At 32.7% G+C, this 16,780-nt stretch overlaps 1 protein-coding gene across 11 annotated transcripts in view; it reads right to left on the bottom strand.

Annotated features, from left to right (window-relative positions):
• The window catches only part of LOC117174093 (histone deacetylase 6), a 788,923-nt gene extending 773,020 nt beyond the window's left edge, over nt 1-15,903 (bottom strand). For 8 of the 11 annotated variants that reach the window (XM_033362808.1, XM_033362803.1, XM_033362813.1 and 5 more), the window contains exons 1-2: nt 15,829-15,903; nt 1,243-1,461 (exon numbers count right to left, since the gene is read on the bottom strand). The gene's annotated coding sequence lies outside the window, so the exon portion shown is untranslated. Of the gene's footprint in view, nt 1-1,242; nt 1,462-5,846; nt 5,863-15,828 lie in introns of those variants that run through there. The other 3 variants (XM_033362805.1, XM_033362804.1, XM_033362806.1) reach the window with 3 other exon arrangements.
• Between the last annotated feature and the right edge of the window lie 877 nt (nt 15,904-16,780).

The raw sequence follows: 16,780 nt of genomic DNA, 5'->3' as shown, positions 1-16,780 counted from the left end.
TAATAATGGTTTGTTTATTTTAGACTATAAACACCGTATTTTACACTACTGACATAACGAGAGATTTTTAAATATACATATAGTCATTTCGAGTCGGATGTCGAATCGAAAAACTGAGGGCGTCGAATGCCGAATCGAAAGACATTTGAACTGCCCACTTCGAATAGCTTTTCTTTCGTTTCAAGCTGAAAGCGTCGAATATGGATTCGAAAGACTTTCTAACGGCCCACTTCGAATCCGTTTTCTTCGATTCAAACTGAGGGCGTCGAACGCCGATTCAAAAGACTTTCGAATTGTCCACTTCGAATCCGTTTTCTTCAATTCAAACTGAGGGCGTCGAACGCCGATTCGAAAGACTTTTAAATTGCCCACTTCGAATGGCTTTTATTTCATTCAAACTAAGGGATTTGAATAATGCACAGATCTATTTGGTATTTATGACAATAATCATGTTTTGCAAAGCGCTGATATTTTACGTTTATTATAAATTCTAAAATATTTTAATTGGAAATTCACTTTCAATTTAAATGGTTCTTGTCAGAGCTAAGTTACCGTCAGCGCGCCTCGGGGGGTCTGCAGAGAGTTGCTTACAGCCCTCCAAGTGGCTGTTGACAAACTATATCGATAAGTGCTATCGGCGGCTGGCGGTGGGTTCAGAGGAACTGACCATTTTCTTGGGAATCGTATCTACGTTTATAATATTTTTGAGAAAGTCCACAAAATTGAAGGAGATTAACAATCAGAATGGTATATCTCTTTCACTCTTACAGGCTTACTGCTGACTGACTTCCTGCCGCTGTCGGCAAGCAGAAATATGAAAAGGCCTTTACCGTATCTCATTAACGTATGAAGGTTAAGTCCCACATAGGTGATTGTGAAATTGCAGGAAAACTTTAGTACCTAAAGTGCCAATCACATCATTATGTATTTTATATTTCACAACCAAAGTTTATTGTATGGCATTTGAAAATTTAAAATCCAAAATGGGCATTTCTGTAAATAAAAAATAATAACTAAATTCATACACTAAATATGGACAGCGGATTTGAGGTTAGGAGTTTGTTGAAAAAGAGCGCGATCCTCTAAAATGTTTAAAAGCTGTAACTCATGCAAATAAAAAATATATATATATTTAACCACATATTGTAGATAATTTTCACGGACATAAGTAAGGTAACGTAATAAATTAGAAGTCCGAAACAGAATACATCATATTTTCGAAATAATAGTAAGCGTACCTACCTTTATTGTAATATATACGATATTTCTTCGTATCTGAGTAATGTGTAAAATTATTTTCAAAACAAGGAAAATCTGAGAGAAATTCTACTTTTCACTAAGACGTTCGATCTCTACTTGCAAACGGAGGTTAGAAAATAATTGAGTATATCCACTTGTGACGTCATATCAAAATGGCCGAAACTCTGTAAAACGACACTCGTGTTTTATGCATTGAAACATCTGCAATGTAATTTTCGAGAATCAATTTATTGCTTTATTTAAAGAAAATGGCAATTGCGCGATTTATTATGGGTTTTACAAACAATTTCAGTTCATGCAACTTCAAGTAACAAAATAATTTGCTTCTTTAATATGTTGTACATTATCGACTTCAGTGTGAGGTATTTCTTGTAGAACGTTTTCAAATAAGCAAAGTGTTTTTTTAGAATTTTCTCAAATATATCGTCAGAAAAAAAATCCATGCTTCGAGAGAAAAATCCTCGTGGCCACAAAAGTGACTTAACCCACATAAAACGTATATAATGTGTCTCTAATAGAATTAAACATGTAAGAAATAAAAAATAAAAAGGTGGAGTAGTTGACAAAATAGTCATTTAATATTTTCAGCAGAATATTGTAACTTAAAAAAATCTTCTCATTCATCGACAGATCTGGAATCTGGAAGGAAAATTTAAATATGTGTATTAAGTAAAAAGTTATAACTGTTTAAAAACAGAATTTGTAAATATTTTCGAAGAAACATTCAAAATTCAAATACTGATAACATCCATTTTTTTTAAATCGGAAAAACAAGTGCCGTTCAATTTTCTCTGAAACACAAAGTATTTTGTCGCCAAGACATTCTGCGATTTGAAGTTCAACTCTGGCCTCTGGAAAAAAAGTTTTCTATGATTTTTAGAATTATAATGATATTGACATTCAAGTCTTATGAAGCAAGTAAGTTTAAAGCTTATGAAAGATAATTGTTTGACCAATATTTGTTTATAGAAATTTTTTTATAACAATTCAGTTTTCCGAATGGCAATCAGCCATAGAAAACAGATGAATAATTCATTTTTAAGGAGCACCATCCACAAGTCTGTTTTTAGTGTTCCAAAAACACCCCATAAGCGAAAAAATGGGGTTTGCGAGTTTTTGGCGCTAATTATAATTTTTTGCGTTTTTTAAATGAAAATTGTTTCTAGCACATAAAATACCACTTTATACTGATAACTTGTTATTTAAAGAAATTGTTTTTAGCAATTTTTTGCAGAATAATGACAGAAAATTTTGGTTTTTTCCACAATTTTTTACTTTTTGATCAATTCTCAATTAATGTGAGTTGTGTTCATTATTACTATTAATATTCAATTTGAACAATGCTAGAAAGTTGCGGTTTTTCTAAAATTTACAAATTTTTGTCTACTTTTCACTGAGGGTGAGCTAAAAATTAATTCAACTTAGCAAAAATAATTATTCAAACAAATTATTGTTGTTTATGGTATAACTATATTCTTCTTCATTAATGCTATATAGTTGCGTCTATACAAGTTTTAAAAATAGCTTATTTGAACAATAGATTATTGTTTATAAATATATTTTCTTAGAGTACAGCTAGAAAGTTTTGTTTTTCTAAAACCTTTAGTTTTATTTGAATTTTTAGTTACGACCAAATAATAAGTGGCCCTCAAAAAGAATATTTTTTCTGATATTATTGTACTTTTTTCAAGTGACTTATTTTTGCGCTTGATCCAATGCTTAAGGAAATTAATTTACACAAAAAAGATATATCAAACAAGAGGCAAAAACAAATAGTGGAATAATTAGGAGTGGGTGGGAGGACTAAGTCTGTAAAAGACTTGTAAAAGTTTCGTTCTCAATTACCACAGGAACTTTATTGCAAGGCGCAAAAGAAAAATTTGGAACTAAAACTATTTTTGCATCAGCCCCCCCCCCCCAGAAAATTATATTTTTAATGTTTGTACTCTAAAGTTTATTTATTATTCCTTTATAACTAAAAAGGTAAACCACAGTTAAATATTTTAGAAAAATACGCAACTTTCTAACATTAAGCCAAAATGATTTATTAATACTATATTATCATGAAAAATTTATTTTTATTCTCCTAAAATTGAAACATTTCATTCGTAGCTACAACAGCAAAGTATAATGAAATTTAAATTTTGCGCGTTCGATTTTAGCCCCACCTGATAACGGTGGTCAGAACCTCCTCATGTCTTGAGATTTTAATGTTAACTCGTCTCTCATTCTCATGTTTCGCTTGTGCAATTACCATTGCCTTTTTAATGATCAATTTCATTACTATTATCTACCATATAATAATAAATAAGTTACTCTCCTTATTTTGACCGTCACCCTCTCCTGCATATATTCCGAAAGGGCGAAACAAAATACCGTCCTTATTTGGCCATAATTGTATGTCGAAATAAACTACCTTTGGCTAATTCGCCATACTTGTACGTCGAAATAAGCTACCGTCGGCTATTTCGACATACATGTATGTAGAAATAGTCAGAGCCTAAAAAGTATGCCAGACCGGGTGGAACGTGCACTTTTCAGGAACAAATAGAGTTTCCGAAAAAATACGTGAACAATGGATAAGTCCGATTAAACGTGGTCCTTTGAGTGAGAAGCTGTTAAAAATGAAAGGATTTGCTCAAAACATTACCTATCAAATCAGATAAATGAGATCCATTTTACAAAAGATTGTAGCAATCAAGTTCTAACCTGCAAATGCAATTGCCTTCCGGTTACAATTCGCTTCAACAACATATATGACAAGATAACAGTGGGTTACAATCAATCAATATTTTCTGACAAGTTTATTTTCTTGGTCATTTATCAGGGCGTCCAGCTGATCTTACCGATGTAAACAACCCAGACTGGGTTCTTAGCCAAAATATAGGTTATGCCGTAGACACAGCTTTGAGAATACCATCTGCTCTTGAACGGCACGAAGGGCGAATAAAAAGGGTAATAAAATATAGCAAAAACATTTAAAAAAACGATACAATGAATGTAGGAAATTTTTTTTTAGTTTTTTCTACGTTGTTCTCAAAGCTGTGCCCACGGCATAACATAAATTTTGGCAAGGAACCCAGTCTAGGCTGTTTACATCGGTACGATCAGCTGGACATCCTAATAAATGACCAAGAAAAAATCTTGTCAGTAAATATTGATTGACTGTAACCCACTGATATCTTGTCATATGTGTTGTTGATGCGAATTGTCACGGGAAGGCTGTTGGACTTAAGCTCTAAGCTAAAAATCTAATCACCCCACTTTACTTTCGAAACTTTCACTTTACGCGAAAATTATGGAAGTAAACACTTTCTTTCTTTCAATTCACAATTTTATTTAGAAACAAAGTACTGCCAAATATTTCAAAAATATTTAATGCTGGTATTTATTGAATAAAATGAGGCAATTTAATTTGCAGGTTAGAACTTGATTGCTATACCCTACCGAAATAAATATCTGAGTATATTCTAAAGATTCTCTAGGGTCAGAGAAGCTCAGAGAAATTCTCCGCAGGCACTCAGGTAGATATATTCAATGGTTCAGGTAGTTCTTTTAAATGTTTTAAAGGCTTTAAAATGTCCTTTCAGAAATTAAAATAGAAATACGATCATAAATAAAAAGCAGAGAGGCTGAAATTGAAATAAGAATTCAATCATAAATAACAAGGAGAGGGGCTATATCAATAGAGTAGTCGACACTCAAGGGTCCTTTGTTAAGCTTTCGGATTAAAATTTAGAAGTAGATTTTTTTATTTCATAGTTGACAGCCTAAGACATTATAAATCGGAATTCACGGGTTTCGATGATTTCAGATATCTAACTTCTTTTTTAAATGCTTAAAATTGGTATTAATACAACGTTTCTCGTAAAGGGAATAAGATACACAAAAAAAGACAACATTTTTTAATTCAACTAGAAAATTGTATATTAGTATATAAGTTATAATTATAAATAAGTATAATGAGAAAATTCATTAATTAAACAAAAAGTTTTAATAATTTGAAGAGAAATGTAAAAAGGAAGAGTCGGATTAGCGACGGCAAACTACTGTAAATAACTCTGCCCGCCCGGTACGTGACGAACACAAAAGGATCATTATATTACCGTCGCACCACTCTTAATAGGACCTTGAAAAGGACCCAAATCTCTCAGACTATCTCTCACACTAAATTGTTTCAAATCGACTCTGCTTATAGTCTCAAATGGGGCAGGCTATTTCGCTAGAGAAAACTCAGAGATTTCTATCGGTAGGATACAGCCTTGTGTAAAATGTATTTAATTTATTTTACCTGATATAAAATGGTTTGAGAAAATTCTTGAATTTCTTATCAGCGAATCACTCAAAGGACTACGTTTAATCGCACTTATCCATTGTTCACGTCTTTTTTCTAAAACTCTATTTTTTCCTGAAAACTGTACATTCCACCCAGTCTGGCATACTTTTTATTTGTTTCTGTTACAATAGTTGGAAACTTATGAAATAATATTACACAGTCCCTTCTATGCTTGTTTGTACAACCCACAATAAAACACGCAATTGCCATTTTCTTTAAATAGAGCAATAAATTGATTCTCGAAAATTACATTGCATGCGCTTCAATGCATAAAACGCGAGTGCCACACTAGAGGGTTTCGGCCATTTTGAAATTGTACCTGCTGAGCAGGTAACGATATCGTTTATATATGTTTTTTACTCCGAAACCCCCTGGCGGACCGAAGGAACCGAAAGAATCCTCTACAAAGTACCCGTAAAGGCCCCATTCGGTTCCTTTTTAAAAAAACTCAAAAAAACAGCAAGACTTCAAGCGCATCCATAATAGCTCAAGTAGTATGTTGCGCGCTAAGTTTAAAAATAAAATTCTCTCTCACTTGCATTGTAGCGTTGTTGCCTGAGGTTTCCACTGCGTGGCGCTAGCATGTAGACCAAAATTATGCGCACGAGCATTTTTGCCGACAAACTGTGCATGAAAATATAAACATGTGGGCGCTGCCATGTTTGTCGCGGGACATCAAAAGGTGGCGGACATCCCCCCTCATTGCATCACCACCGCAATGGCATGCCTAGTTCCTTGTTTTTTATGTCCATGATTAACTGCTACTGAAAGAAGATGCACTTGAAGGCGCCTTCGGCCCATGTAAATGACAGGTATTTTATTTTTTAAAGTTTTTAACATTGTAAGAAAAAGTATTGCGATTACTCCGTGAGTTTCTAATGCCTATTTTAACGTGAAATCCGAATTTGAACAATTTAAAAGTTGATTTTGCTATTTTTTTAGTTTCTAAAAAAGGAACCGAATGGTTTACAGTCACGCTTAATAATTTTGTGTTTACTATTCAAATGTAGCTACAAATATTTTACTAGAAAAAAAGACTAACGCAAATGACGAATAAAACGAGGAAAATAAAGCGACATACTTTAAGGTTTATAAAAATTATTTGTTGGGCTTAAAAAATATGCATAAATTGAAGTTATGTTCCTCTAAAGTTTACAAACTTGAGACGTCAGACGCTTTTCAGGCTGTCAAAACAAAGAAGAAAAATCGTATCTCCTTACGCAAAGTGAGGTTGGGACACCTAATGCAAATTACGTTTAGTGTTCTTATATTAAATTTAAGTCAATAGGAACAGAAATTTAAAAAAAAAAGAACTGAAAATCTTGTTGAGGATCATAATAAGTATTTATTAAACGAAAATAAGAGTTTCTAATTTAATGTTATATTACTGGAATTTAAGTTTGTCTGCAATTTGAAAATCATCCATATGGGAGGAAAACGTCTGCGCAAAGCATACTCATGAGAGTGAGAAAAGCAAATAGATCTGCCCTTCTCATGAATTTTTGCCTTACCCCAAGGTTTTCTGCCCACATTGAACGGGTACTTCAACCCGAAGTCCCATATTTAAGGAAATTAATAATAATACTTCACGGTTTAAATCAGTCCGATCGTCCATATATCCATCTTAAAACGTAGTGTTGGTCAGGGTAGACACAACAATGAATTTTCCAATTTCCCTGACATTTAGACGAATATCCCTGACAGGAAAGTATTACAAAAGCGAATAAGTTTTCAATAATGTGCCGAGTAAATTGTTGAAACAACCCTACCGAAAGAAATCTCTGAGTTTTCTTTAGCGAAATAGCTTGGCCCATTTGAGTCTATAAACAAAGTCGATTTGAAACAAAATAGTCTCGGAGATAGTTTGAGACATTTGAGTTCTTTTCAAGATCCTTTTAATGGTTGTTTTAATAGTGGTGCGACGGTAATATAATGTTCCTTTTGTATTCGTCACGTACCGGGAGGGCAGAGTTATTTACAGCAGTTGGTCGTGGCTAATCCGCTCACCCTTTTTAAATTTCTCTTCAAATTATAAACACTTTTTTTTAATTGATGAATTTTCTCATTATACTTATTTATAATTATAACTTATATACTGATATACAATTTTCTAGTTGAATTACAAAATTTTGTCTTTTTTGGTGTATCTCATTCCCTTTACGAGACACGTCATATTAATACCAATTTTAAGCATTTAAAAAAGAAGTTAGATATCTGAAATCATAGAAACCCGTGAATTCCTATTTATTTTGTCTTAGGCTGTTAACTATGAAATTTAAAAAAATCTACTTCTAAATTTTAATCCTAAAGCTTAACAAAGGACCCTTGAGTGTCGGCTACTCTATTGAGATAGCTTCTCTGATTGTTATTTATGATCGTATTGTTATTTCAATTTTGGAAAGGATATTTTAAAGCCTTCAGACCATTTAAACGAGCTTGCTGGACCTTTAAAAATATCTACCTGAGTGCCTGCGGAGAATTTCTCTGAGCTTCTTTGACCTAAAGAATTTTTAGTATATACTCAAAGATTCTTTTCGGTAGGGAAGCCACAAAAAAACGCTTTACATGGCTGTATGGAATACAAAATGAAAAGTTTCAGAAAATGAATTCGGAGATGCTATAAAACATTATAACGGACGTCCCCGGACTCTTTTTTTCGTGAGACCTAGAAAACAAAAATCCATTCAATTCAGTTGAATGGTTTTCAAAGGCTTTTGAATTACGCATCTGTCACTGAATTTTCAGATTGCCACTAATTGGTTTTGTAAAGACTTTTAGACGTTCTAATTTTTTTACTTACATATATGTCGCAAAAGCCTTTACAACATCTCGAACTGAAATAGGAAAAGGAATATAGTAGACTTGGGCATGATTTCTTTTAATCTTTCGATAATTTATCAATTTGAAAAATCGTGTGAAATATGGCAGCTTCACCTAAAAAAATTCGGTCTAATTAAAAAAGAAGGAAACCGATTCAATATGACCTTGCTTGAAATCGTAACTGCAATACATGGCAGATTCCAAGTTGCTTGAGAAAATGACCGATTCATATAGTCGCAAATCGATTCAGTTTTAATTTTCTGAATCTGCAAATGACAGATACGCTATTCACAGAGTCTTGTTTTCAATGGATTCTTTTTTCCTGGATAATAACAAAAAAAATGATCGTGCTAAATAAAAATCTTGTGCACTATGTCTCTGTCGTAGCCATGCTGTCGATAATCGAATTAACCCAAAAAAAATATTCCGGGGACGTCCGATAGCATGTTCGCTATCATTTCCCAAATTTGTTAGAGGAATTATTAATTATTGTATGAAAAAAACCAACGGAACCTAAAACTTGTAAAATCAGTCATTTTTTAAGTATCACATGCCCTTAAGGTCAGACAACTCAGCGGCGCCCTCTACAAAAATCATTTAATTAGGAAAATGACTAGGTTAGATTTTTTGCTATTTTTTGCTTTACAATGTGCTATGAATTGCTTTTGTAAAATCAACCCTTATTTTTTTAAATTATCCCCTGTAATGAAAAACGTATTTAAAAAATGACTAGGCTAAATTTTGTTAGTTTAGAAAGTGATATGAATAATTTTTTAAAAGTAACCCTTATTATAAAAAGCAACCCCCTGTGCTGAAAAAACGTATTTAGAAAAAGAAAAGGATTGTGATTTTTGTGCTCTTTCTTTATTTTCCAGTGCCATATCAATCGCTTTTATAAAATTAACCCTTATATAGCAATATCAACAACCTGTAATGAAAACACATATTGTAAACAAGTATTTATATACATAGAAGGAACTTACTTATAAAATAGTAACATGCTACTTTTAAGCATCTTTTATCAACATTATTTTTCAGTCTATGTGTGTATATTCGAAAAAAACATAATTTACCTTTTTCCATGCATCTTTTAATGCCGTTAAGCAACTTCCAGCACAACGATTCTTAACGAGGAAAATCCATTTTCATATAACGAACAATATAAATTTTCAGAACGAATGAAAATTTATTGAGCCCTACCGATAGAAATCTCTGAGTATTCTCCAGAGAAATAGCCTGGCCCATTTGAGTCTATAAGCAAAGTCGATTTGAATGATTTGGTCTCTGAGATAGTCTGAGAGATTTGGGTCCTTTTGAAGGTCCTTTTAGTGGTCCTTTTAAGAGTGGTGGGACGGTAATATAATGTTCCTTTTGTATTCGTCACGTACCGGGCGGGCAGTTATTTACAGTAGTTGGCCGTCGCTAACCCGACTCTCCTTTTTTAAATTTCTCTTCAAATTATTAACACTTTTTTTTTAATTGATGAATTTTCTCATTATACTTACTTATAAATATAACTTATACACTAATATACAATTTTCTAGTTGAATTAAAAAATGTTGTCTTTTTTGGCGTACCTCATTCCCTTTACGAGAAACGTCGTATTAATACCAATTTTAAGCATTTAAAAAAAAAGTTATATATTTAAAATCATCGAAACCCGTCGATTCCGAATTATTATGTTTTAGTCTGTCAACTATGAAATTTAATAAATCTACTTCTAAATTTTAATCCGAAAGCTTAAAGAAGGACCCTTGAGTGTCGGCTACTCTATTAATATAGCCTCTCTGCTTGTTATTTATGATCGTATTTCTATTTCAATTTTGTAAAGGACATTTTAAAGCCTTTAAAACATTTAAAAAAGCTACCTGGTCCTTTAAATATATCTACTTGAGTGCCTGCGGAGAATTTCTCTGAGATTCTCTGACCCTAGAGAATCTTTAGAATATACACAGACTTCTATCGGTAGGGAGTAAACGTTTTCTAAAATAATTTTTTTAAATATATGTAAAAACTATTTTTAAAGATAAGTTGGAATAATTGTAAATACCTAAAAAGCACTTATGTGACTAGGGATGCTGGGGATCTACATGTATATTGTAAAATACATTTTAGCTTTTATTTTTGTAATGACCTATGAGAACCATTTGCGCAAATCAAATTTAAAAAAAATTCATCCCGTTCTGTACATAATTGTCACATTAAAGCAAGTCGCCGATTTATTATCTCCTTTAAATACAGGGTCGTGGTGTTTCTGCTAATAAATATTCAAGCTTCGAACTATTAAAAATGCGATTTTATTATGGTACCCTACCGATAGAAATCTCATAGTATTCTCAAGCGAAATAGCCGAGCCCATTTGAGCCTATAAGCAGGGTCGAATTGAATGATTTAGTCTGAGAGATAGTCAGAGAGATTAGGGTCCTTTTCAAGGCCTTTTTAATGGAACTTTTAAGACTGATGCGACGGTAATATAATGTTCCTTTTGTATTATTCACACTTTTTTTTTAATTGACCAATTTTCTCATTATACTTATTTATAAATATAACTTATATACTAATATAAAATTTTTCGAATTATTATGTTTTAGACTGTTAAATATAAAATTTAAAAAAATTTATTTCTAAATTTTAATCCCAAAACTTAACAAAGGGCCCTTGAGTGTCGTCTACTCTATTGATATAGCCTCTCTGCTTGTTATTTATGATCGAATTCTTATTTCAATTTCAGCCTCTCTGTTTGTTATTTATGAACGTATTTTTATTTCGATTGCGGACAGGACATTTTAAAGACTTTGAAACATTTAAACGAGCTACCTGGACCTTTAAATATATCTACCTGAGTGTCTGCTAAATTTGATGAGAAGACCATTGATCATGTTTTCGACTCTGCTAGTGTCGGATCTCCTCAAATTTCGAACTTATACAGGTTGATCAGTCACCTGGTTTTTCGACAGACCCAATGCTCTAAGGTATGAAATTCTAACATCCTCAAAAAAAAAAACACTCTTGCCGCGAAATTGGTCTGAATTTAATGGGTGGTAGACAAAGTACATACATTCTTGGATACCTGAATTAGTGAAACCGATACCAGTTCAACCTTAGCCAGGTAGATCGGTCACTTGATTTTTTATCGACTCAATGCTGTAAGTGATCAAGTTTTAGTAACGCCAAAAACTGCTCTTATCTTGAAGTTAATCTTAATTGGATTGGTATTATGTGACAATTATGTACAGAACGGGATGCATTTTTGCTGAATGTGATTTGAGCAAATGGTTCTCAAACGTTATTACACAGATAAAAGTCAAAATGTATTTTACAACATACATGTAGATTGTAGATCCTCAACATCCCCAGTTACACGAGTGCTTCTTAGGATTTTAAAATGATTTTAAATGATCTTCAAAACTATTTTTAATAACTATTTGAAAAAATTATTTTAGAAAAAGTCTGCTCTTAACAAATTTTCAATCGTTCTGAAAATTCAGATTGTTCCTTTTATAAAAATGAATTTTTTTCATTACTAGTTTTTGTTCTGGAAGCTTTTAAAGGTATTAAAAGAAGCATCGAAAAAGGTTAATTATATTTTTTTAAATATACACCCACAGACTGAAAATTATTTTGACAAAAGATGTTGCTTAAAGTACCATGCTACGATTTTATAAGAAAGTTCCATCTATGTAGATATCGACTTTTTTCAATATGTGTTTTCATTACTGGGTGTTGCGTTTTTAAATAAGGTTTAATTTTACAAAAGCAAATGGCATGGCATTGGAAAATAAAGAAACAACGTAAAAATTAAGAACAGAAAAATGCTAACAGTTAATGTATATAATTTTTGGCACCAGTCTGCAGGATGGTATTCAGATACAAATACGGGGTTTGTTTTTGTAACGATTAGGGGTAAAGAATAATTTTGTTCCTTAGTTATGCTTTGAAGATACCGTGTTAATATTTTATAACTATTTCTCATCTAGATAGTTTCTTTTTTTTTAAATACGTTTTTGCAGCACAGGGGGTTGCTTTTTAAAATGAGGATTAATTTTATAAAAGTGTTTCAGATCAAATTGAGAAGCAAAAAAATAGCAAAAAAATCTAGCCCAATCATTTTCTTAATACTTTTTTACATTCTCATCCTGATGTAATAATTTATGTAAAATTTCACATTGTCGGTTTTCATCAAATCTCCACGTTTTGAGACGACCTGAGTCAGAAAAAACGATTTTTACGAAGTTGTCTGCCTGCCTGCAGTCTGCATCGTGTAAGCACGATATCCTTTGAAAGATTGATCAGACTGGATTCTACTTTGGCAAACTTTTGTAAAGCCTAAAAAGAAAGAACGATTTTGTAAACGAGCTATTTTGGATGAAAATTCAAAAAGAAGCGGATTTTCAAAATATTTGAGACTATTTTTTTCAAGATTTAAAAATTCTATTTACGGCTATTTATAGTACTCGGAAACTCGAAAAATGTATTCTAATGACTTTTTTCGATAAAAAGAAAATTATCAGTCATAGAATTTCGAAAATCCTTCCAAAAAATAAGGAAAATGAAAATTGTAAGCCAAACACATGATATGAAAAAAAGTTAAGAGAAGAAAAACGTTGATTTTTGAAAGTCCGACATGATTGTCATGACAACTTTTTGAATTCTGTCAAAAAGTTGAAAATTCAAATTTGTATCATCCAAAAAATAATAAAAAATTCCATTTTGCGGTCAAACTTTGCATGATACGAGAAAAAATGAATTAACGAAAATTGCGCGCCCTGAAAAGATCTACAAATTTGTCATCAATCACTTTTCGATAGGACGCTTTCTCTTTCCGAACTTTTGCGAAGTGTCCTAATCTATAATGATATATGTATATATATTACAAATTTGTCATAAGGACAACCGCAGGATTTCACCGGGAGCGGGGGCTAATCTGAAAAATTTCACCCGCTCCCAGAGAAATCGCGGTAAAGTTTCAGCCACAACCGCGTCTCACGACCGTCAGATAGGTAGTTAACGGAATCAATACAACGATCCGGCAAAAGTTTCGTGCACCCTGAGAACACAAAGCGATCCAAGGACTACCGCCTTCTGCATTTTTCCCGCAAGTATTTTAGAATATTGTTGACACGCAGGGATGCTTTTCAGGCTATTAACGAGTGAAAGCTTGGCACCTCCAAGAGCGCTGATGATAAGGATGATTAGTTTAACAGAATATTCCGGATACAATCGTTGCAACTCCCTTATAAGGTCTCTATACATCTCTTTCTTTTCATTCTCCTTGGTGATGATGTTTTTGTCAACTGGTGCCGAAAATTTGATAACGAACATGGTTCACTTCACGAAGTAAAGAAGAACCATGTCTGGCCTGGAGTGTGCAACAGAAACAATTGTCGAGAATATAAAGTTCCACTATATGCGGCACTTCCCATTCTCGACAATTGACTCGATTTCCCTAGGAGCGTTTAGAGGAGTGATATTAAGGTTAATGCCGTAAGGGTGACAGAGATGGTAATAAAGATGTAGGTCGTTCCTGCATGAGTTGGACAACTAGATAGTATGTCAGCTAAATGCTCGGGGTGTGCATGGCACGCCCTGCAGCTATCATCGGGAATGTCTCGGCTGAAAATGTGGCGACGGTATGTTGAGTTGGAAATGACACCGTCTTGGCATGCCACAATGAAACCCTCCGTACCAGACTTCAATCCGAGCGATTTGAGGAAAGCAAACGTTAGCTCACACGACATTGACTGACCACACTTTGCACTGATCGAAAAAAAAGCGGAAAGAAGTAGGAGAAAGGGACATTCGGAAAGATTCGTGGGAAAGCTCGAAGTTCGGAAAGAAACAGAGGCAAAATTCAGGTAGCCCTTTCCGAATTCTTTTCGGCAGTAAAGCTAGCGCCGCCCTGATTTCTCGAAAACTAGTTTATCAAAAAAATATTTTTTACATTCTCATCATTTATGACTGAGAAAGTATCAGAATTGTTGGAAATTTGACATCACACTTTTTCAACGGGTCTCCACGTTTCGAGACCCCCTGAATCCGAAAATCAGGTTTTCACGATAGCGTCTGTCTATCCGTCCGTAAACACGATTTTTTTAGGTCCTAAAAGAAAGGACGAGTTCGTGAACCAGCCATTTTTGATAAAAATTCAAAAAGTGAGCGCATTTTGAAAATTTTTGAGACCGCATGATATGAAAAAAAGTCAAGAGAAGAAAAATATTTCTTTTTGAAAGCCCTACAAGATCATCATAACGAATTTTTGGATTTTCTTCAAAAATCGAAAATTCAAATTTTTATTGCGTAAAAAATGAAAAATTCCATTTTGTGGACAAACTATGTAGGATACGAAAAAAAATGAATTAACAAAAATTGTTTTCCTAAAAAATATCTACAATTTCATTAAGGATCACTTCTTGATAGGACGCTTACTTTTTGTTTTATTCGTGAAAAATAACGTTCAAAAAAAAAATTTTTTTCTAAATGTGTTGAAAAACGACGAAAGTTACAAGAAAAAAGATTTAACAAAACCTGTTTACAAATGTCGGTCGAAAATATCAGAGCACGAGGTAACCCGTTATCGAGCGCAAAGCAAAATACATGTATCAAAACTCTGAATATATAAATAAATATCCAGGAAACAAAAATCCATTCACTTGTGTTGAGCGCTTGTATTTTTAGACTTTTAGTCGTTATTTTTTTAACTAACTTATATGCCGCAAAAGGCCTTTACAACATCTAGAACTGAAATAGCAAAAGGAATACAGTAGCCTTGCGCATGATTTCTTTTAATTTTTTGATAATTTAGCAATTTTAGAAATTGTATGAAATATGACAGCTCAACCTTAAAACATTCGGTCTCATTCAAAAAGAGAGAAACCGATTCAATATGAACTTCCTTGAAATGGTCATTACAGTACATGGCAGATTCGAAGCTGATTGTCAAAATGACCGATTCACATAGTCGCAAACCGAATCAGTTTTAACTTTCTGAATCTGCGAATGACAGATACGCAATTCACACAGTTGTCTTTTTAATGGTTCCTTTTTTCCTGTGTATAAATTAAAAACTAAGAATCGAATTATATTCTTACATAATGTACATTGAAAAAATATTTATATGGACATTAGGAGGTACTTCCAAATTATTATAAAAAAACACATCAATTTCTATTTTCCCTAACAACTACTTCATCTCCCCTGACTTCTCTAACATGTAGCCACCCTGGTTTGTGCATGGTAGAAAACTGGATCAATTTAATTCAGTGGAATGGATGGTTCTGCAAGTTAGGCCTCATGTGCTCTAACGTGCCTAAACAACTGCAATTATTATTTGCACTAATAATAATAAGAATACAACGCGAAATTAGTTCATATAAATGCAACGATTTTTCACTGAAAAGTAAATATTTTCTTACGGAAATCTGTTATTATATTGTACTTATAGTATATACTGTCCATACAAGACACTTTCTGCAAATATATGACAATCTGTCAGAACACTCGAAGATACTCTAAACCATGGTTCAATAAATACATTGTCTAGCCATGCGCAAGTAAAAAAACTGAGCCAGTCACAAGCATGCTGCACAATTCCTCCATCTTGGATAAATAAGGCGGCAGATTTAAGTAAAGTAAAAGAAAGAAATAAAATTTGTTTGTAATGTTGAAATATAGAAAAATTTCAACACTAATGAAATATATTGTAATTTTAAATATAAGCGAAAAACTGGATTATTTATAATTTTAGGTTATTTGTTTCATAACCTCTTCCTGTTGACAACAACAGGCATAATGTAAAATTTAATTTAATTGGGAAAGTACCAAATGAATAAAAAAATATAATGCAGTGCACACGACGTATAAAACAGTTACTATCGTGTTAAATTTATTATAAGGATATGTGATTGACTGAAATACCAATATTACCGAACTCACTTTATCTGTTCACTGACTATCTTGGTTAAGCTTAAGAACTGTTTTTGTAAACAAAATATCGGACTGTAAATTGGGTAAATGTATCAGAAGATCATAAACTACGTTATGTCCCTGATTTGAGTAGGAATTTCACTAAAAATTATTTTCAAATAAATTGAAACTGGGACCATTTTTTGACCTATTTTCTTTGCAACCTTAAAATTTGTTCAACCTAAGAACTTTTTTTATTGTTCAGTGACATCTTTACTGTTTTTTTTAAAGATATCGGATTTAATTGACCCAATTATTAAATCTGTTTGAAGAAATTTTTCATTGGCATTAGGGTCTTATGAAAATACTTAACTATAAAACATGCATTTCTTAAATTATTAGATTGGCAAACGTTTTGACCACGGATAAGGGTTCTCCTCAGTGCCAGATATAAGTTTGAAA

Source organism: Belonocnema kinseyi, chromosome 6, assembly GCF_010883055.1.
Source record: "Belonocnema kinseyi isolate 2016_QV_RU_SX_M_011 chromosome 6, B_treatae_v1, whole genome shotgun sequence".
NCBI lineage: Eukaryota > Metazoa > Arthropoda > Insecta > Hymenoptera > Cynipidae > Belonocnema > Belonocnema kinseyi.
The sequence above is the reverse complement of the archived record's forward strand: the minus strand, read 5'-3'. Positions and strand labels throughout refer to the sequence as shown.